Genomic DNA, 23,518 nt, shown 5'->3' with positions numbered 1-23,518 from the left:
TGATAGGTTCTTTCCCAGAGTAGAAGCTTTTTATTTTGGTGTAATCCCAATAGTGTGCTTTTTATTTTGTTTTCCTTGTCTCAGGAGACATCTAGAAAAAATGTTGCTACAGCTGATGTCAGAAAAAATACTCTCTGTGCTCTCTTCTATGATTTTTATGGTTTCAGGTCTCATATTTAGGTCTTTAATTCATTTTGAATTTCTCATATTTAGGTCTTTAATTCATTTTGAATTTATTTTTGCGTATGGTATATAAAAAAGTGGTCCAGTTTCATTCTCTTGCATGTAGCTGTCTGGTTTCTTCAACATCATTTGTTGAAGAGACTTTTTCCCATTGAATATTCTTTCTTGCTTTGTCCACAATTAATTGACCATATTGTTGTGGGGTCATTTCTGGGTTTTCTATTATGTTCTATTGATCTATGTGTCTATTTTTGTGCCAGTACCATACAATTTTGATCTCTACAGCTTTGTAATAAAACTTGAAGTATGGAATTATGATGCCTCCAGCTCTGCTTTTTCTTTTTCAAGAATGCTGTGGCTATTCAGGGATTTTGTGGTTCCATACAAATTTTAGGATTGTTTGTCGTAGTTCTGTGAAAAATACTGCTGGCATTTCATAGAAATAAAGAATAAAACCATGATTGTCAGAGACTGTGGGATGAGGGAAATGGAAAGACATTGATCAAGGGCACAGGCTTCCTGTAATAAGATAAATAAGTTCTGGGGCTCAAATGCATGTCATTGCAACTATAATTAACAGTACTGTATTATATTCTTGAAAGTTGTTGCATGTAGATCTTAAATATTAGTGCTACCAAAAGAATGGTAGTTATATGAGGGAATGAGGGTGTTAACTAATCTTATTGTGGTAATCATTTTACAATATGTAGGTGCATTAAAGCATCACAACTTCTCCTTATACTAATATATGTTATATGTTAATAACATATCAGTAAAGCAGGAAAAAAGATAAAAGCAATATAAAAAATTTAAAAATCAGGATGATATAAAATAAAGTAATAATTATAGGTAATATTTATGTAATGCTTACCTGGTATCAATATTCTCTGTAAATGAGCTCATTTATTTTTTATTTTTATTTTTTTATTATTTTTAAATTAGCTCATTTAATCTTCATATGAGCCTTATTATAATTCTATATTACAGATGAGGAAAATGAGGCTCAGCTAGGTGAAGACACTTGCCCAACTTCACACAGCTAGAAAGAAGAATGGGATTTGAAGAGAGCAGTGTAGCTCTAGAGTCTGGCTCTTAATCACAAAATACAATAGCACAAATGTATGAACTGCACAAGTGTGGCCTCAGGAATCAGAGAGCCTGGGTTCCAGTTCAAGCTCTGACATTTATCAGCTGTGTTAAATTGGTCAAAATACCTTGCTTCTTTGTGCTTTGGTTTTCTCATCTGTTAAATAGAAATAACAATAGCACATACCTCAGAAGGCTGCTGAAAGGAGTCAATGAGATTCAGCATATAAGCATGCTAAGATCGTCTGACATAATGTTTTCAATAAATGTTACCTATTAAAGCATTTAGAAAAAAAAGAACTTTGTGCTATTGTATGTATTATATTATTATTTCTCACCTGGTCTTATTGTATATGGAATGGAACAAGTAGAGCATGAGTTGAGGAAAAAGAAACAACCTTGTTTGCCTGGATCATTAGGCTAATGAATGGCCAGGTTAGAGAAGGTTCTCCATTGCTTGGTGAGAAAATTTAGACTTGATGCTTAAAGCAATAGGGAGTCCTGGATGATTTTGGAACAAAAAATAGTATTGTAGAATTGTGTGTGTTTTTTTAATTGTCTTAATTAGAGAAAGACTAAGTTTGGGAAACTAGTTAAGAGATTTTCCAAAAAAAAAAAAAAAAAAAAAAAAGAGATTTTCCAATAACCCAGGTAGAGATGATTAGTGCTTGACAAGGTACTAAAGAAAGAAGGATAGGATGCAAGAAATATTGGAGAAGCTAATGAGATTTTGAAAATTCATTTATTCACTCAATGTTCATTAACCATCTACTATATGTATGGTGTGGTGATAGGCTTTGGAGATTCAGCAACATATAATAATTCATTCATCAACAAATATTTATTGAACAATGACAAAGTACCATGCATTGTTCTAGGAGCTGGAGATTCAGCAGTGGTTCCTGCTTTCAAGAAGCTCGAAGTCTAGACAGGGGGAAAGATAATTAAGGTAGATTTTGACAAATGCTGGGATAAAGATAATTTTTAAAAATAATTAATTTATTTATTCATGAGAGACACAGAGAGAGAGGTAAAGACACAGGCAGAGAGATAAGCAGGCCCCATGCAGGGAGCCCAATGTGGGACCGGATCCAGGGACTCCAGGATCATGCCCCTGGCCAAAGGCAGAGGCTCAACTTCTGAGCCACCCAGGTGTCCCTGGGATAAATATTAAATCAGCATCTCACCTAGTCTTTTATGTCAATGGGAGCCATGCTACCTAAACTGTGTCATGTTTAGGAGTAAAATGACAAGGGTAGAAGTCAGAGAAAAAAAAACCAGGTTATGAAGGTTTTTGATGTCACAGTAGAAAGTTTGAGCTCTTTCTTTGGGGCAAAGGAAAGAATTATAGGATTTATTTTATTATTTTTTTAATAATAAATTTATTTTTTATTGGTGTTCAATCTGCCAACATACAGAATAACACCCAATGCTCATCCTGTCAAGTGCCCCCCTAAGTGCCCACCACCCAGTCACCCCCACCCCCCGCCTTCCTCCCCTTCCACCACCTAAGTGTGGGGACCCCTGGGTGGCTCAGCAGTTTAGTGCCTGCCTTCGGCCCAGGGCATTATCCTGGAGTTCCAGGATAGAGTCCCACATCCTTGCATGGAGCTTGCTTCTCCTTCTGGCTGTGTCTCTGCCTCTGTGTGTGTGTGTGTGCGTGCGTGTCTCTCATGAATAATAAATAAACAAACAAACAAATAAATAAATAAATAAATAAATGTATGTATGTGATTCAATTTTAGAAATGTTGCTCTGAGAGTAAAGATGGATGTGGACTAGTTTGTAAATGTAAAGACAGTAGAGAATGTAAACAACAGAAAAGACTCCCAAATTTCTAGCAGGTCAGGAAAGTCCATAGAGATCCTCCAATATTAACCAACTTCATTCAATTTTATATACTGAGATTTCAGAGAGGTCAAGTGACTGGTCATACAGCTAAAAAAATAGCAAAGCTTGAATCTGTAGGCCTGCTCTGATTCTCAGTATAGTGTTCTCATTACAACTTCCTATTTTGCTAACCACAGCCTCAGTTATGAAAGACGTAATCCAGTGCCCTCTGCTGAATCCTAAAGGCTGTCTACTCATCTCTGAGTGAAGCAGGCAGTAAGAGAAAAAGCTAAAATGGCGGAGATGCCTGCACACGATGTGTCTATCATAGCATAATGGAAAGGATTTAGAAGCAATAACAGAAGGATGGACCCCAGGCGCAGACCGCTGGATTTGGGGCTTTGGACCCCAGAGCTGTGACGGCACCTTCCTTGCAAAAGCACTTTCGAAAATCTGAAGAAGTCCCTAAGTGACAGGTATGGCGATGTTGTCATTACAGCAGACAGTCCAGTAGGCGGCGGTAGAGGGCAGCACGAGAGCCACAGTCATTATTTTTATCTAGAACTGAGCTGTTATGACAGGATTTGAGGATGAATTAAAGTTTGAGATTGGTGGAATTTAGACTTTAGAGCGAGGAGTTTGAATCTGAGGCACTTGGGTGAGTCACATGGTTGGACTTTGTGGCAGTGGTGAAGATCAGTAAGTGAAGGCTTTGAAATAGTATATTAAAAACATGCATGTGTAAGTTTCTGTGCATTTTGGGGTAGAGAGTGTCTAAAGATTTCATTAGATTTTCTCAAAGAGATTGGCGAATCTTTCCTTTAGAAAGATGAGGTTCTACACCAAGAAAAAGGTACTATAATGGTTATGTAGAATTTTAGAGCCCGACACTGTTTTCACATCTATACTTCACTAACCCCTAGCTGTGGATCTTAGGCAAGCATCATAACCCGTCTGTGCTTCAGTTACTTATCTGTAAAATGAGGATAATAGCAGTGACTACTTTTCAAGGCTGCTATAAAATGAGTTTATTAACTAAAATTGTTATAATAAGCATTTATTAACTAAAAATAATCTAATAACTTCCCTGAAAGTTTAATAACCCTTGGCAGCATTAGAGGATCTTATATTGTTACTCTATAAACATCAATTCTTTCTTTTGATCCTCCTTATGGTTTTGTAGGGTGAGTTTACGCATAAGGAAAACTGAGACAGAGAAAAGCTAGTCAGTGACAAAGTTAAGATTCTAAGTTCTTAGTGCAATTTCTATTGCATAATAGAATGACTGTGGCTCTCATGCTGCCTTCTACCAGTACAATTTCTATTATGCTGTGATGGATTGGTGCAAAGGACCTTATAGAAACTTGGGTTAAATCTTCTAACCATGACTCTCATTTTGTACTTGAGAATAAATTATCTGGTGCTTCTATATTTAATCTGAGCTTGAACACATGTGACAGGGAGCAAATAGCATTTCGGGAACCCACCTCATTTATAGTAGAGTAACTTAATTGTGATGTGCCCTATTAATATTCAGATTTGTCCAGGTTTCTCACATGTTAAAAGAAAGTAAAAGCTTTCCTTGACATTGCCCCCTCTTCAGCTGTCACCTTCTTTCCTTTTATTCTCAGCAGGCTTCAAAAAAGGGCTCTGTATTAAGGATTCCAAAATCTTCACTTCTGCTTCACCTATCAACTTCCCTAAGCATTTTTGTCAGTGTCCTTCTCATTGGCAATGTCAGTAGGCACTCCTCTGACCTCTGTGTTACTTATAACCCTGTTGACTCTTGATCTGTAAGGTACCATCTCCCTCTCCTTTTATGGTTTATTGTCCTCTGCCTATCCCTTTAACTATTGATACTCTATAGAGATATGTCCTTGATCCTTTTTTTATTACATTTATTTCCTGAGTGCTCTCATCCCCTCACTCAGTTTCAAACAACACATGGAAGTAATGGCTATTAAATTTACATCTATAGCGCAGCCTGCTTTCCCCAAATTAATAACTACATATCAAACTGCCTATCTTACAAGCATCTCCAGCTCTTTCTTTAAAAACCTAATTTCTTATTCTCCCCTTGCCTCAGATCCAAAATACTGCCACCCAACTTAGTCACCAAAACCAGAACTTTGGCTATAAATCTTTATTATTTTTCTACCTTAATTCTTACATCCCACCTGTCATCAATTTAACAAGTACTAACTGAACACCTACTTTGTTCTCAGTATTATGCTAGGTGCTGATGATATGGCACCTAATTCAGTCCCTAGCACAGCCCCTGTCTTCGTACAATATTCATTCTAGTGCAAAGCACAATATTGAGCTGTGATTTACACACTTAATTACAATTTTAAATCCTGAAGATGATAAGAGTGGTGTGCTATGGAAGCACCTAGTCTGGAATCACGGAAGACTTCCCTGAGGAGATGATATTTGAATTGAAGGATGAGGAATGGATAAGATTTAGATAAAGAGAAGTAAGAGAGTCTGGGCAGAGAAGAGAGCATGTATATAAGGTCCTGAGCTACTGAGAAGGGTGACATATTTGAGAGTTAAAAAGGGAACTGTGTAGTTTGCACTTAGAGAACACAACTGAGTGGCAAGAAACAAGGCTGGGATATGGGCAGAAGCTTTATAAGCCATAGGAAGAATTTGGACATTTTATTAAGACTAATGAAGAGCTACTGAAGTGTTTTCATCAGAGAACTGACGTGATCAAATTTGGATTTTGAAAAGATAACTTGCTTTTTTGACATGGAGATCATTGGGCACCTTGCAAGAATTGAACTCAGGTAGTGGTTTGGACTTAGAAATCATATTAGAATACATTGAAAAGTATGTGAAAGGTGGGGAAATATTATCAGATAGTGTAAATGGCCCTTTTAAGATTAGTCGTGAAAGGCAGACAAAAATGGGGAAGCATCTGGGAGTTGATTTGAAATCCTGTTTTTACTTCTTAGTTAGCTCTTAAATGTTTTCTTTCCTCTGACTTCCCATTACTGCTGTGTTGGTTCAGGCCCATATTATCTATTGCCTGAACTATTGCAATAGCATCCTCTGTGGATCTGCTCCTGCAGATCTATTCTTCACACTGTTTGCAGAGTGTTCTATCTATAAGCCAGATCTGACCATTTAACTCCCTAGCTTGAAGCCTTTGAATGGTTCTGAAGCAGGTACAAGATAATGTCCAAGATCCTTGACGCCCTGCCTATCACCTGCCCTTTGCAGTTCCCTAAATATACCATTATATTCCATGTTTCTATGCCTTTGACTACTACTTCTTCCTATAATGCCTGTTCTCACCTAGTTTGCCTAGTAAATACCTGTTTGGATTGTTTAGGCCATCACCTCTTTAAAACCTTTTCTTACTCTCTTAGTTTATTACTTTCTTCTACTATTTCTGTATTCTGTACATATTTCCATAATCACATGAAACTTACTATATTGTAATTATTTGCTGATATGTCTGGCACCCTTAATAGACTGTAAGTATGTCAAGGTATTGGCTGTGTCTTTTGTTCCTTCATCCATCTCCAGTGCCATGCACTGTACTTAAGCCTATAATAAGCACATAAACAAGACAAAAATCATTTTTCTCAAGGCACAAACATGAAAATTTAGAGGAAAATAATGAGAAATTTCAATATATTGAAATCAAAATGAAATAAGTTAAACTATTTCTATAATAGGCCCCTCTCAGGGAGGACTTCTGAAGTCCTTTCCTTTTTTTTTTTTTTACATCCTTCCTCTCATTAGTCTTATGATTTTTCTAACTGCTCCATCAGAGACAGGTGCCACCCTGCATTGCTTTCCAATTCCACAAATCTGCTCAGATTGTCCTAAGGTCATATGAAACCATTATCCTTGTATTTATCACAACTCTTCTTGAGCCAATTGATATTTACCACCTGTCCAGCTTGCTGAGGGAGCAAGGACCTGAATTTATGTCTCTATCTTATTTGTTCTAAATCTACCTCCATTTTAGCATACATAACTTCCAAACACTCCAGATCTCAATTGAAGAGACAAGAACCTCAAGGCTACATTTTCCTGTCAGTATGTATCTATTTATTTATTATTACCAGTACTATTACAGCCAAAAATTATGTTTATGAGGAGTGTTAAGTGTCCAAGTTAAATATCTTGTGTTGTTTCATCATTTATTTTCCATGAAACATTGAATGATATTGCAGTGTTTGTGTCTGTGTGTGTGTGTCTGCGTGTGTGTGTCTGTGTGTCTGTGCATGTAGAAAACTCCCCAAAGTATGTTGTCAGTCAAATACTGGAATTGAGAAACCTGAATTATAGTTTTGAATCTATTACCATTAATTCACTGATTCATTCACCCAGTTAACAAATGTATTAAGGTCCTATGATGTCCTCTAAAGTAGACATGTAGAATGTATAAATTGCCTAGCTCATGAACTGCAGCTCCTAGAATTTTTCTTTTTCTCTTAACTACATAATTTTATACCAAAGAACCTACAATATGGGAGATTTCTGAGCTTACAGGATCCATGGAATCAAATCCTAGATGTGATAGAGAATGGATCCTGCCAATAATGAATCTTTGACAAATAATATTTTCCTTGTGTCTCCTGAACAACTTCCTACTTATTCATGAGCTAGGTAGGCATTGTGCTGGAAAACATCAGATTCTCCAAGAATTGAGTATATGACTTAAACACAATTCTACTAGTACTGCTAAAATGCTATAGTCTTTATTTCAATCCTGCTGCCTTTGGAAGATGGGTTCTGTTGGACCACAGTTTTGATTGAGGATCTTCCACCATATATAGTGGGAAATGTTGAAAACTGAAAAATAAAATAATAGGAAAAGATTAATACATTTGAAAGAAATTAATGAAATCTAAAACACAATAAACCATAGAATTGGTCAGTAAAACCAAAAGCTGTTTTTGTAAAAGACCAATTAGATAGACAAACTTTTGACAAGTATTTCAAAAAATAAGAAGAGAAGGCACAGATAAATAACATTAGAAGTAATATTTAGACATAACCAACAGATACAGGAGGTATTTTTTTAATATTACTAATGTATAGAAAAGTCCAGGAAAAAAACCCTTGTATATATGGGAATTGAATATAATTTGACATTTCAAGTAAATGAAGAACCTGTGAGCTATATTTACAATGTTTTTGAGATAATTGGCCAGCTATCTTAGGGGAAAAATCTCTACCTCATATTATTCACAAAAAAATAAATTACATATAGATTATAAATCTAAATATAAGAGAAAAATTTTTTTAAAAATTGAAAGGATATTATCAGAATATAATAATAAATTTGAGATAAGTAGTTATCCTTAAGCACAGACAAAAAAAAGAGCCAGAGGGTAAATATTGAGAGATTTGATTATATACTTTTTAAAAAAAACTTATGCACAAAAAATTAAAAAATAAAATAAAATAAAAAATTTAAAAAAACTTATGCATGTCAAAAGACACCATAAACAAAGACAGATGACAATTGACAAGTAACAGACAAGGAAAAAATATTTGTAACATACATATTTTTTAATATTTTATTTATTTATTCATGAGACACACAGAGAGAGAGAGAGAGAGACAGAGAGACTGAGAGACAGAGAGACAGGCAGAGACAGGCAGAAGGAGAAGCAGGTAAGCAGACTTCATGCAGGGAACCTGATGTGGGACTTGATCCCGGGTCGCTAGGATCACTCCCTGGGCCGAAGGCGGCAGTAAACCGCTCATAATTTTTTTAAAGTAATGGCCAGAATATAAATATATATGTTTATATATATCATATATATCAATATATCAATAAGATGGCAAACTGACAGTAAAATTGCATATATAATAAAGAGATCAATCAAAGGAGAAGAAATACAAAAGGTTTATAAACATTTGAAAATATGTCCAACCTCATCAATTTTAAAGGTAATGAAGACTAACATGTGATGTCCATTTTTTTATTAATTTATTTTTTATTGGTGTTCAATTTGCCAACATATAGAATAACACCCAGTGCTCATCCCATCAAGTGCCCCCCTCAGTGCCCGTCACCCAGTCACCCCCACCCTCCACCCACATCCCTTTCTACAGTCTCTTGTTCGTTTCCCAGAGTTAGGAGTCCATTTTTACTCATGATATAGGAAACCTTTTAAAAGTTTTCAATAGCATGTATGAGGAGAGTCTGGGAAATCAAATAATCTGATACACTACTGGTAGGAGTGCAAATTGTACTATGACCATATTTTGGGGAATAATTTGGCCGTATCTATTAATATTTTAGATATTGTCCCCTGTGACAAAATGGTTTCAGTTCTTAACATCTGCACTAGAGAATAACTACAAAGTATGCACAAGGAGACATATATGTAGATGTTCTTTTACCATTATGCTGTTTGTAATAATGAAAAGTTGGAAAAAATCTAAATATCTATGAATATAAAAATAGTTAAAGTTTGGTTCTCATTCATAGTCTCAGTCCCATGCAAAATGTAAAATAACATATACTTTGGAAATATCTCCAAGACCTTGTAAGGAGGTAAATGAAAAGTGTAAAAAAATTGAAGAACAATATGTTCAGAATGCTGTCATTTATGTGAAAATAAGCAAAACCCCTCATATTTTCAGTATTTCCACAAGTGCATATATAAGCATGTAAATGCATAAAGAGAGGTCTGCAAGGTTCACTGTCTGAGTTATTTGATTCAGGGAATATAGATTCAAAAGTTTATTACAGAAAGAGTCAAAGTTTCGTTGGCATTTGGTGGACTGGAACAAGTGAGTAATCTTGATAAGTGTATTTTTTAAGACCAAGAGAAGGGGTGGGGCCCTGAAGTGAACGTATGAGTGTAAGAAAGTTAACAAACATGGTTCCCTTGGGGAATGGCCAATGATTGCTGGTAGTAGAGATGAAGAATTCCACTTATGAGCACTTTTTATGCAGAATGAACCAACTAGTTTGTATGGTTTTTAAAAAGATTTATTTATTTTAAAGAAAGAGAGAGAGCATGCACACATGTTGGTGGAAGGGCAGAGGAAGAGGGAGAGAGAATACTCAAACAGATTCCTTACTGAATGTGGAGCCTGACATGGGGCTTGATCCTAGGACCTTGAGATCATGACCTGAGCAGAAACCAAGATTCGGGTGCTTAATGGACTAAGCCACCGAGGTACTCCTGTATATGTTTATATCATAACATCTTTAGAATAATCTTGTGAGCCATGACTTGTTATCCACTTGGATAAACAGTAACACTCTCTGGAGAGACTTGAAATGCCCAATTCTATGAAGTGGTAGAGCCAAAATTTGAACCCAGGTATATATGACTGCATAACTATATGAATGAAGAACATATTTTTTCATCTAGGTTAACTTTTAGATTCCAAAGTCAGGGTGGCTGAATTCATGGGTTTTCTGAAAAGGTTACCTCAGTGGTGTTGGTATCCATAGATATAAATGATTTGAAGGTAGAGTCTTAGAAAGAATATGGCCAGTGACAGGTGAGGTCACAAGCCTTTGGTACAGAGATTTTGAAGACTAAAAAGTCAATGAGAACTGCCACTGAATGGTATTTCCTCTTCCAGACAATAGAAGAAAGTATCCAAACATGCATTGATGGTGGGAGCACCTTTTTTCTTGTGTACAATCATATTTTTCCATGTTTACTCTTGTCAAAAAGCAAGTACATATGAATGATAAAAAGGAATGTGCCCATCCACATTCCATTTTGCTGCACTTTAGGACAGTATCCTGTCCCATACTAGGTGTATTACACTAGATGACATTAATAATTACTATCTTTCAGTGCTTATTAGATTCTTGGAACTGTGCTAAGGTCTTTTCTAGCATTACTCCCATTTAATTCTTACACCAAATATATGAGATAGGTTTTACCACTACCCTCACTTTACAGATGATCAATTGAGAATTAGGAAGACTGAGGAATCTGCTCAATGTTACAGGACCAGGAAATAGAAAATGAGGAATCTGATACAGAACCATCAGATTCTGTAAACTGTTTCCCTGACTATTCTTGTTTATTGCCTGTTTGAGGCAAATTACTCAATTTCTTCTTTCATAAAATGAAGATATTTGTTGCCTTTGCCTATCCAGTGCCTTTTATTCCTCATGGTAGAAGAATGCATATTTCCTCCCTGGAAACCATGTCATCTCCACTCCCAGTCCAGATGGTTGGGTGAGGAGGAGTTTGTTTGTTCCTCACACATAACCATCCAGCATTGTATTCCTTTAGCTACAGTGGTTTTTCCATGCATGGATACTGAACCCTTGTTTAACTAATTAGTTGTGTACCATAAAGACTGATTTAGAGATAAACACATGACCTAATTTGTTCCAAAATTAAAAAGATTTCTCTTTAAACAATTGAGGAAGATATTTCCATTTTATGGACTACAATGAGGGTAGACATAAATCTCTTGCTAGTGTGGGCTGCCCTATAGAAAGATCATTACTAATAATGGGCAGGTCTATCAGTATAGTGGAAAGGAGTGCTGAAAGATATTAGATCCTGATGATATGGTTTGAACCCTAGACACAGCCATGGCTGAAGTCATTTACCGCTTTACATTCTTTTCAGTGTATTTATTTAACAAATATTTGTTGAGTGCCTATTACATTCAAGCACTGTTTTAGGTATGGTGATACTGGAGGAAACAAGAGAGATGTGATCCTTTGCCCTTAGTTACATGAGTCGATAAATTCCTTTCTCCGCTTAAACTAATTTGTGCTTTCTAAAATTTCTTTCGCCTCAACTGAAATAGTCCTGACCATTACAAGGATTATAATAATGACTTCTAAGGGTATTGGTGTAGATTATAATGCTGTAAGATTTGTATGTTAAGTGTTTAGCATGGTGTCTGGCACATAATAAGTGCTCAATAAATAATTTTGAGATTCCAAATTGAATATCCTCAGAGATTTGCTAAATGGATTATCCCATTTCCCATTAAAATACTAGGAAATCAAATTCAATAGTACATTAAAATAATTACCATGATTAAGTGGGATTTATTCCTGGGCTGCAGGGGTGGTTCAACATTCACAACTCAGTCAACGTGATACATCACCTTAATAAAAGAAAGGATATGAACCATATGATCCTGTCAATAGATGCAAAAAAGGCATTTGACAAATACAGCATCTTTCTTGATATAAACCCTCAACAAATCAGGGATAGATGGAAAATACCTCAACATCATAAAGGCCATATATGAAACACAAACAGCTAATGTCATCTTCAATGGGGAAAAACTGAAAGCCATCCCCCTTTGGTCAGGAACAAGACAAGGATGTCCACTTTTACCATTACCATTTAACATGGCATTGGAAGTCATATCCTCAGGAATCATACAGCAAAAGGAAAGAAAAGGCATCCAATTCAACAAGGAAGAAGTCAAACTTTCACTGTTGGCAGATGACATACTCTGTAGAAAACCCAAAGGACTCAACCAAACAATTGCTAGAACAAATACATAAATTCAGCAAATTTGTAGGATATAAAAATAATATTCAGAAATCTGTTGCAGGAGGAGGGGCAAGATGGCGGAAGAGTAGGGCCCCCAAATCACCTGTCCCCACCAAATTACCTAGATAACCTTCAAATCATCCTGAAAATCTACGAATTCGGCCTGAGATTTAAAGAGAGAAAAGCTGGAATGCTACAGTGAGAAGAGTTCACGCTTCTATCAAGGTAGGAAGACGGGGAAAAAAGAATTAAAGAAACAAAAGGCCTCCAAGGGGGAGGGGCCACGTGAGGAGCCGGGCTAAGGCAGGGACGAGTGTCCCCAGGACAGGAGAGCCCTGTCCCGGAGGAGCAGGAGCTGCACCAACCTTCCCGGGCGGAAAGGGGCTCGCAGGGAGTTGGAGCAGGATCCAGGAGGGCGGGAATGGCCTCAGGCTCCCTGGGACACTAACAGGCACCTGCGCACCCAGGAGAGTGTGCCGAGCTCCCTAAGGGCTGCAGCGCCGTCAGGCATTGACCTGGGAACAGATCGAAGGAGCTCCGGCGGCCGCTCCACGGAGAGGGGGCTGCGTATCCGGGAGCAGCTCAGAGGTGGCTCCCGCAAAGGAAGAGGCTCCGTGCGGAGGGGGCTGCATGGCTCTGGGAGCAGCTCGGAGGGGCTCGGGCAGTGGCTCGTCGGAGAGGCAGCTGCGCCGCCAGACGGGAGCACGAATCCAACACCGCAGGCCCTAGAGCACAGTACCCCAGGATGAAACCCAGGATCCGGCCTCCCCCCAGGACAGGCAGAGGCCGGGAGGGCCCAGGACCACAAGGACGCTCCTTCCCCGAGCTGAGCAGATCAGCGGCCCCGCCCCGGAGCCTCCAGGCCCTGCAGACCGAGAGCCCTGGAGTTACTGCGGGAGCTGAATCCAGGTTTCCAGAGCTGCCGTGGCCACTGTGGCTGTTCCTCCAGGGGCCTCACGGAGTAAACAGCCCCCACTGAGCCCTGCACCAGGCAGGGGGCAGAGCAGCTCCCCCAAGTGCTAACACCTGAAAATCAGCACAACAGGCCCCTCCCCCAGAAGACCAGCTAGACGGACCAGTTCCAGGGGAAGTCAAGGGATTCAAAGTATACAGAATCAGAAGATACTCCCCGTGTTTTTTTGTTTTTTTGTTTTTGCTTTTTGCTTTGTTTCCTTCCCCCACATTTTTTTCTTTCTTTCTTTTTATTTCTCTTTTTCTTCACTTTTTTTCTTTATTTCTTCCTTTTTTCTTTTTTCTCTTTTCTTTCATTCTTTCTCTCCTCTCTTTTTCTCCTTTTCCCAATACAACTTGTTTTCACCACTCTCCACTCAGCAAAATGGAAAACCTAACCTCAAAAGAAAGAATCAGAAATAGTCCTCTCTCCCACAGAGTTACAAAACCTGGATTACAATTCAATGTCAGAAAGCCTATTCAGAAGCACTATTATACAGCTAATGGTGGCTCTGGAAAAAAGCATAAAAGACTAAAGAGACTTCATGACTGCAGAATTTAGATCTAATCAGGGAGAAATTGAAAATAAATTGAATGAGATGCAATCCAAACTAGAAGTCCTAACGATGAGGGTTAATGAGGTGGAAGAACGAGTGAGTGACAGAGAAGACAAGTTGATGGCAAAGAGGGAAACTGAGGAAAAAAGAGACAAACAATTAAAAGACAATGAGGATAGATTAAGGGAAATAAACGACAGCCTGAGGAAGAAAAACCTACGTTTAATTGGGGTTCCCGAGGGCGCCAAAAGAGAGAGAGGGCCAGAATATGTATTTGAACAAATCATAGCTGAAAACTTTCCTAATCTGGTAAGGAACACAGGCATTCAGATCCAGGAAATATAGACAGCCTCCCTAAAATCAATAAAAACTGTTCAACACCTCGACATTTAATAGTGAAGCTTGCAAATTCCAAAGGTAATGAGAAGATTCTTAAAGCAGCAAGAGACAAGAAATCCCTGACTTTTATGGGGAGGAGTATTTGGGTAACAGCAGATCTCTCCACAGAGACCTGGCAGGCCAGAAAGGGCTGGCGGGATATATTCAGGGTCCTAAATGAGAAGAACCTGCAGCCAAGAATACTTTATCCAGCAAAGCTCTCATTCAGAATGGAAGGAGAGATAAAGAGCTTCTAAGACAGGCAGGAACTGAAAGAATATGTGACCTCCAAACCAGCTATGCAAGAAATTTTAAGGGGGACTCTAAAAATTCCCCTTTAAGAAGAAGTTCAGTGGAACAATCCACAAAAACAGGGACTGAATAGATATCATGATGACAATACACTCATATCTTTCAGTAGTAACTCTGAACACAAATAGGCTTAATGACCCATCAAAAGGCGCAGGGTTTCAGTCTGGATAAAAAGCAGGACCCATCTATTTGCTGTCTACAAGAGACTCACTTTAGGCAGAAGGACACCTACAGCCTGAAAATAAAGGGTTGGGGAACCATTTACTATTCAAATGGTCCTCAAAAGAAAGCAGGGGTAACCATCCTTATATCAGATAAACTAAAATTTACCGCGAAGACTGTAGTGAGAGATGAAGAGGGACACTATATCATACTTAAAGGATCTATCCAACAAGAGGACTTAATCTCAATACATATGTCACAAATGTGGGAACTGCCAAATATATTAATGAATTAATAACCAAAGTGAAGAAATACTTAGATAATAATACACTTATACTTGGTGACTTCAATCTAGCTCTTTCAACCATCGATAGGTCTTCTAAACACAACATCTCCAAAGAAAGGAGAGCTTTAAATGATACACTGGACCAGATGGATTTCACAGATATCTACAGCACTTTACATCCAAACTCAACTGAATACACATTCTTCTCAAGTGCACATGGAACATTCTCCAGAATAGTCCACATACTGGGTCATAAATCGGGTCTGAACAAATAAAAAAAGATCGGGATTGTCCCCTGCATATTCTCAGACCATACTTCCTTGAAATTAGAACTAAATCACAACAGGAAGTTTCGAAGGACTTCAACACGTGGAGGTTAATGACCATCCTGCTATGAAATGAAAGGGTCAACCAGGAAATTAGGGAAGAATTAAAAAGATTCATGGAAACTAATGAGAAAGAAGATACAACCATTCAAAATCTTTGGGACGCAGCAATAGCAGTCCTAAGGGGGAAATACATCGCAATACAAGCATCCATTCAAAAACTGGAAAGAACTCAAATACAAAAGCTAACCTTACACCCAAAGGAGCTAGAGAAAAAATAGCAAATAGATTCTACACCCAGCAGAAGAAGAGAGTTAATAAAAATTTGAGCAGAACTCAACGAATTCAAGACCAGAAGAACTGTGGAACAGAACAACAAAACCAGGAGATGGTTCATTGAAAGAACTAATAAGATAGATAAACCATTAGCCAACCTTATTAAAAAGAAGTGAGAGAAGACTCAAATTGATAAAATAATGAATGGGAAAGGAGAGATCACTACCAACATCAAGAAAATACAAACGATTTTAAAAACATATTATGAACAGCTATATGCCAATAAATTAGGCAATCTAAAAGAATTGGACGCATTCCTGGAAAGCCACAAACTACCAAAACTGGACCAGAAAGCAATACAAAACCTGAACAGGCCAATAACCAGGGAGGAAATTGAAGCAGTCATCAAAAACCACCCAAGACACAAGAGTCCAGGGCCAGATGGCTTCCCAGGGGAATTCTATCAAACGTTTAAAGAAGAAATCATACCTATTCTACTAAAGCTGTTTGGAAAGGTAGAAAGAGATGGAATACTTCCAAATTCGTTCTATAAGGCCAGCATTACCTTAATTCTGAAACCAGACAAAGACCCCACCAAAAAGGAGAATTACAGACCAATATCCCTGATGAACATAGATGCAAAAATTCTCAACAAGATACTAGCCAATAGGATCCAACAACACATTAAGGAAATTATTCACCATGACCAAGTAGGATTTATCCCCGGGACACAAGGCTGGTTCAACACTGGTAAAACAATCAATGTGATTCATCATATCAGCTAGAGAAAAACCAAGATCCATATGATACTCTCATTAGATGCAGAGAAAGCATTTGACAAAATACAGCATCCATTCCTGATCAAAACACTTCGGAGTGTTGGGATAGAGGGAACTTTCCTCAACATCTTAAAAGCCATCTAGGAAAAGCCCACAGCAAACATCATTCTCAATGGGGAAGCACTGGGAGCCTTTCCCCTAAGATCAGGAACAAGACAGGGATGTCCACTCTCACCACTGCTATTCAACATAGTACTGGAAGTCCTTGCCTCAGCAATCAGACAACAAAAAGACGTTAAAGGCATTCAAATTGGCAAAGAAGAAGTCAAAGTCTCCCTCTTCGCCGATGACATGATACTCTACATAGAAAACCCAAAAGCCTCCACCCCAAGATTGCTAGAACTCATACAGCAATTTGGTAGCGTGGCAGGATACAAAATCAATGCCCAGAAATCAATGGCATTTCTATACACTAACAATGAGACTGAAGAAAGAGAAATTAAGGAGTCAATCCCATTTAAAATTGCACCCAAAGGCATGGGATACCTAGGAATAAACCTAACCAAAGAGGTAAAGGATCTATACACTAAAACTATAGAATACTTCTGAAAGAAATTGAGGAAGACACGAAGAGATGGAAAAATATTCCATGCTCATTGATTGGCAGAATTAATATTGTGAAAATGTCAATGTTACCCAGGGCAATTTACACGTTTAATGCAATCCCTATCAAAATACCATGGACTTTCTTCAGAGAGTTAGAAAAATTATTTAAAGATTTTTGTGGAATCAGGAAACCCTCAGAATAGCCAGGGGAATTTTATTTATTTATTTATTTATTTATTTATTTATTTATTTTTAAAGATTTTATTTACTTATTCATGATAGACTTAGAGAGAGGCAGAGACACAGGCTGAGGGAGAAGCAGGTTCCAAACCGGGGCCCGACATGCGACTCGATCCCGGGACTCCAGGATCGTGCCCTGGGCCGAAGGCAGGCGCTAAACCGCTGAGCCACCCAGGGATCCTCCAGGGGAATTTTAAAAAAGAAAACCATATCTGGGGCATCACAATGCCAGATTTCAGGTTGTATTACAAAGCTGTGGTCATCAAGTCAGTGTGGTACTGGCACAAAAACAGACACATAGAACAGAATAGAAAATCCAGAAGTGGACCCTCAACTTTATGGTCAACTAATAGTCAATAAAGGAGGAAAGACTATCCATTGGAAGTAAGACAGTCTCTTCAATAAATGGTGCTGGGAAAATTGGACATCCACATGCAGAAGAATGAAACTAGAGCACTCTCTTTCACCATACACAAAGATAAACTCAAAATGGATGAGAGATCTATATGTGAGACAAGTGTCCATCAAAATCATAGAAGAGAACACAGGCAACACCCTTTTTGAACTTGGCCACAGTAACTTCTTGCAAGATGCATCCACGAAGGCAAAAGAAACTAGAGCAAAAATGAACTATTGGGACTTCATCAAGATAAGATGCTTTTGCACAGCAAAGGATAGAGTCAGAAAAACTACAAGACAACCTACAGAATGGGAGAAGATATTTGCAAATGACGTGTCAGATAAAGGGCTAGTTTCCAGGAACTATAAAGAACTTCTTAAACTCAACAGCAAAGAAACAAACAATCCAATCATGAAATGGGCAAAAGACATGAAGAGAAATCTCACAGAGGAAGACATGGACATGGCCAACATGCACATGAGAAAATGCTCCGTCATGGAGCATTTTGGAGATGTGCAACAATTTGAATGAACGAATAAATAAATAAATAAATAAATAAATAAATAAATAAATAAAAAATAAAATAAACAAACTTTCTCATTACTTTGCTTCTGTGTAATCTTTCTGACCACTCCTTTTCAGGCTTCTTCACTGGCTCCCTTCTTTCATCCCTTTCCGTGCTCAGAGTTGGGATTTTTCAGGGTTCTGCCTAGAGGTACTCACATGACTAACTTCCTCAGTGATCTCAGTCATCACCATGGCTGCTTACCAATAAATACAGTTTACTCTTTAACAACATGGGTTTGAACTGCATGGGTCCACTTATACACAGATATTTTTTCAACAATTGGATTGGAAGAATTATTGGAGATGTGCAACAATTTGAAAAAACTCACACAGAAACTATGTAGCCTAGAAATACCAAAAAATAAAAAAAATAGAAAAAGTTAGGTATTATTGTAAGAATACAGTATATAATGCATATGACATACAAAATATGTGTTAATCAACTGTTCATGTTATTTTTATGGCTCTTTATCAACAGTAGGCTATTAGTAGTTAAGTTTTCAGGAAGTCAAAGGTTATATGTGGATTTTTGACTGTGCTGAGAGATCAGTACCTCTAACGCCTGTGTTGTTCAAGGGTCAGCTACACAACATTTCTATATGCATCTATATTGTCAACTACTGACCTGCCTACTGAATATTTCCACTTGATGTTCCCCCAGGCACTTCAAACTAAGTATGTTTAAAACGAAACTTACTACCATATCTCCAACCCTCACTTTTCCCCCAAATCCTGATAATTTATTTTCCCTTATTTTAAAAAAGATATTATTTATTTATTCATGAGCGACACACAGAGAGGCAGAGACATATGCAGAGAGAGAAGCAGGCTCCATACAGGGAGTCCAACACGGGACTCGATCCTGGGACTCCGAGATCACACCCTGAGCCAAAGGCAGACACTCAACCGCTAAGCCACCCAGGCATCCCCTATTTTCCCCTACTCAATGATTGCCAACATTACGATTTTGGTCACCCTCTAATGCAAACCAGAATTCCTATACTCTTCCACTCCATTCACACAAGATGTCTGTTGTCCTTTCATTCATTAATTCATTTATTCTTCTTGCCTGTGGATTCTATTTAGATCATAGAATATGTAACTTAAAAGGTGTGTATTTAAATAAATGAAAGATGTCAGATTAAATAATCTCTAACAATTGACATTTATTCATCCTAGTAAAAAGCTATTTTGGGGGTATTTTGCCATTAGGAGAATGAGGGATTTCTTATATTCAGGGGTCACCTTATATTTAGGCATATATGGTATCTGTGATGACCATCCATACTACTTCAGAGGTAAAATCCCTTTTTTCTCTTGTCTTGATGATTAAAATAACATCTAATTGATTTCTGGGCTCCTCCACTTCAATAACACCTACCAGAATTGACTTCCAAATGTTTATTTTGTCATCATTCACCTGCTTAAAACTTTCCCATGGCCTTGAGTCTTCTACAAAGTTATTTTCATACACTTCTATGATAATAACTGTAATGGAAAAATACCGTGAAATCTTACCTGTAGAAGGATAATAATATGACCTAAAGTGACTGGGTGATGGGCAATGAGGGAGGCACTTGGCGGGATGAGCACTGCGTGTTATGCTATATGTTGGCAAATTGAACTCCAATAAAAATATAAGTTTTTAAAGAAATCTTATGCCTCCAAGTTTTTCACTTTAGGTCATTTTTTAAAAAGATTTTTATTGGAGTTCAATATAAAGGAAGGGAAAAGAAATGTTGGGAAATATCAGGAAGGGAGACAGAACATAAAGACTCCTAACTCAGGGAAACGAACTAGGGGTGGTGGAAGGGGAGGAGGGCGGTGTTGGAGGGGAATGGGTGACGGGCACTGAGGGGGACACTTGATGGGATGAGCACTGGGTGTTTTTCTGTATGTTGGTAAATTGAACACCAATAAAAATTAATAAAAAAATAAAAAAAATAAAAAAATAAAAAGGATGTGGCAGGTAAACTAAAATACTCTCTATCATTTCTTTCTATTGGTATGATTTCTTAATGGAGTTCGATATGCCAACATATAAAGTTTTGAACAGGAATGGATGCTGTATTTTGTCAAATGCTTTCTCTGCTTCTATTAAGAGGATTATATGATTCTTTTTTCGCTTGTTGATATGATCTATCACATAGATTGCTTTACAGGTGTTGAACCAGCCTTGCATCCCGGGGATAAATCCAAGTTGGTCGTGGTGAATAATGTTCTTAATGAGCTGTTGGATCCTATTGGCTAGTATCTTGTGGAGAATTGTTGCATCTGTGTTCACAGGGATATTTGTCTATAATTCTTTTTTGGTGGGGTCTTTGTCTGGTTTTGGAATTAAGGTGATGCTGGCCTCATAGAACGAGTTTGGAAGTATTCCATCCCTTTCCATCTTTCATAAAAGCTTTAGTAGAATAGGTATGGTTTCTTCTTTAAACGTTTGATAGAATTCCCCTGAGAAGCCATCTGGCCCTGGACTTTTGTGTCTTGGGAGGTTTTTGATGACTGCTTCAATTTCTCGCTGATTTTTGGTCTGTTAGATTTTCTATTTCTTCCTGTTCCAGTTTTGGTAGTTGTGATTTTCCAGAAATGCGTCCATTTCTTCTAGATTGCCTAATTTATTGGCGTGCAGCTGTTCATAATATTTTATTATTTTTTAATAAATTAATTTTTATTGGTATTCAATTTACCAACATACAGAAAAACACCCAGTGCTCATCCCGTCAAGTGTCCCCCTCAGTGCCCATCACCCATTCCCCCCCCCCCCGGCCTCCTCCCCTTCCACCACCCCTAGTTCGTTTCCCAGAGTTAGGAGTCTTTATGTTCTGTCTCCCTTCCTGATATTTCCCACAAATTTCTTCTCCCTTCCACTATATTCCCTTTCACTATTATTTATATTCCCCAAATGAATGAGAACATACACTGTTTGTCCTTCTCCGATTGACTTACTTCACTCAGCATAAAACCCTCCAGTTCCATCCACGTCGAAGCAAATGGTGGGTATTTGTCGTTTCTAATGGCTGAGTAATATTCCATTGTATACATAAACCACATCTTCTTTATCCATTCATCTTTCGATGGACACTGAGGCTCCTTCCACAGGTTGGCTATTGTTGACATTGCTGCTAGAAACATTGGGGTGCAGGTGTCCTGGCGTTTCATTGCATCAGAGTCTTTGGGTTAAATCCCCAACAGTGCAACTACTGGGTCGTAGGGCAGGTCTATTTTTAACTCTTTGAGGAACCTCCACACAGTTTTGCAGAGTGGCTGCACCAGTTCACATTCCCACCAACAGTGTAAGAGGGTTCCCTTTTCTCCGCATCCTCTCCAACATTTGTTGTTTCCTGCCTTGTTAATTTTCCCCATTCTCACTGGTGTGAGGTGGTATCTCATTGGGGTTTTGATTTGTATTTCCCTGATGGCAAGTGATGCAGAGCATTTTCTCATGTGCATGTTGGCCATGTCCATGTCTTCCTCTGTGAGATTTCTCTTCATGTCTTTTGCCCATTCCATGATTGGATTGTTTGTTTCTTTGGTGTTGAGTTTAATAAGTTCTTTATAGATTTTGGAAACTAGCCCTTTATCTGATATGTCATTTGCAAATATCTTCTCCCATTCTGTAGGTTGTCTTGTAGTTTTGTTGACTGTATCCTTTGCTGTGCAAAAGCTTCTTATCTTGATGAAGTCCCAAGTGTTCATTTTTGCTTTTGTTTCTTTTGCCTTTGTGGATGTATCTTGCAAGAAGTTACTGTGGCCAAGTTCAAAAAGGGTGTTGCCTGTGTTCTCCTCTAGGATTTTGATGGAATCTTGTCTCACATTTAGATCTCTCATCCATTTTGAGTTTATCTTTGTGTATGGCGAAAGAGAGTGGTCCAGGTTCATTCTTCTGCATGTTGATGTCCAATTTTCCCAACACCATTTATTGAAGAGACTGTCTTTCTTCCAATGGATAGTCTTTCCTCCTTTATCGAATATTAGTTGATCATACAGTTCAAGGTCCACTTCTGGATTCTCTATTCTGTTCCATTGATCTATGTGTCTGTTTTTGTGCCAGTACCACACTGTCTTGATAACCACAGCTTTGTACTACAACCTGAAATCTGGCATTGTGATGCCCCCAGCTATGGTTTTCTTTTTTTAAATTCCCCTGGCTATTCGGGGTCTTTTCTAATTCCACACAAAACTTAAAATAATTTGTTGCAATGCTCTGAAGAAAGTCCATGGTATTTTGATAGGGATTGCATTAAACGTGTAAATTGCCCTGGGTAACATTGACATTTTCACAATATTAATTATGCCAATCCATGAGCATGGAATATTTTTCCATCTCTTCGTGTCTTCCTCAATTTCTTTCAGAAGTATTCTATAGTTTTAGGGTATAGATCCTTTACCTCTTTGGTTAGGTTTATTCCTAGGTATCCCATGCCTTTGGGTGCAATTTTAAATGGGATTGACTCCTTAATTTCTCTTTCTTCAGTCTCATTGTTAGTGTATAGAAATGCCATTGATTTCTGGGCATTGATTTTGTATCCTGCCATGCTACCAAATTGCTGTGTGAGTTCTAGCAATCTTGGGGTGGAGGCTTTTGGGTTTTCTATGTAGAGTATCATGTCATCGGCGAAGAGGGAGACTTTGACTTCTTCTTTGCCAATTTGAATGCCTTTAACGTCTTTTTGTTGTCTGATTGCTGAGGCAAGGACTTCCAGTACTATGTTGAATAGCAGTGGTGAGAGTGGACATCCCTGTCTTGTTCCTGATCTTAGGGGAAAGGCTCCCAGTGCTTCCCCATTGAGAATGATGTTTGCTGTGGGCTTTTCCTAGATGGCTTTTAAGATGTTGAGGAAAGTTCCCTCTATCCCAACACTCCGAAGTGTTTTGATCAGGAATGGATGCTGTATTTTGTCAAATGCTTTCTCTGCATCTAATGAGAGTATCATATGGATCTTGGTTTTTCTCTAGCTGATATGATGAATCACATTGATTGTTTTACCAGTGTTGAACCAGCCTTGTGTCCCGGGGATAAATCCTACTTGGTCATGGTGAATAATTTCCTTAATGTGTTGTTGGATCCTATTGGCTAGTATCTTGTTGAGAATTTTT

Source organism: Vulpes vulpes, chromosome X (assembly GCF_048418805.1).
Source record: "Vulpes vulpes isolate BD-2025 chromosome X, VulVul3, whole genome shotgun sequence".
NCBI lineage: Eukaryota > Metazoa > Chordata > Mammalia > Carnivora > Canidae > Vulpes > Vulpes vulpes.
This window is presented reverse-complemented; position numbering follows the sequence as displayed.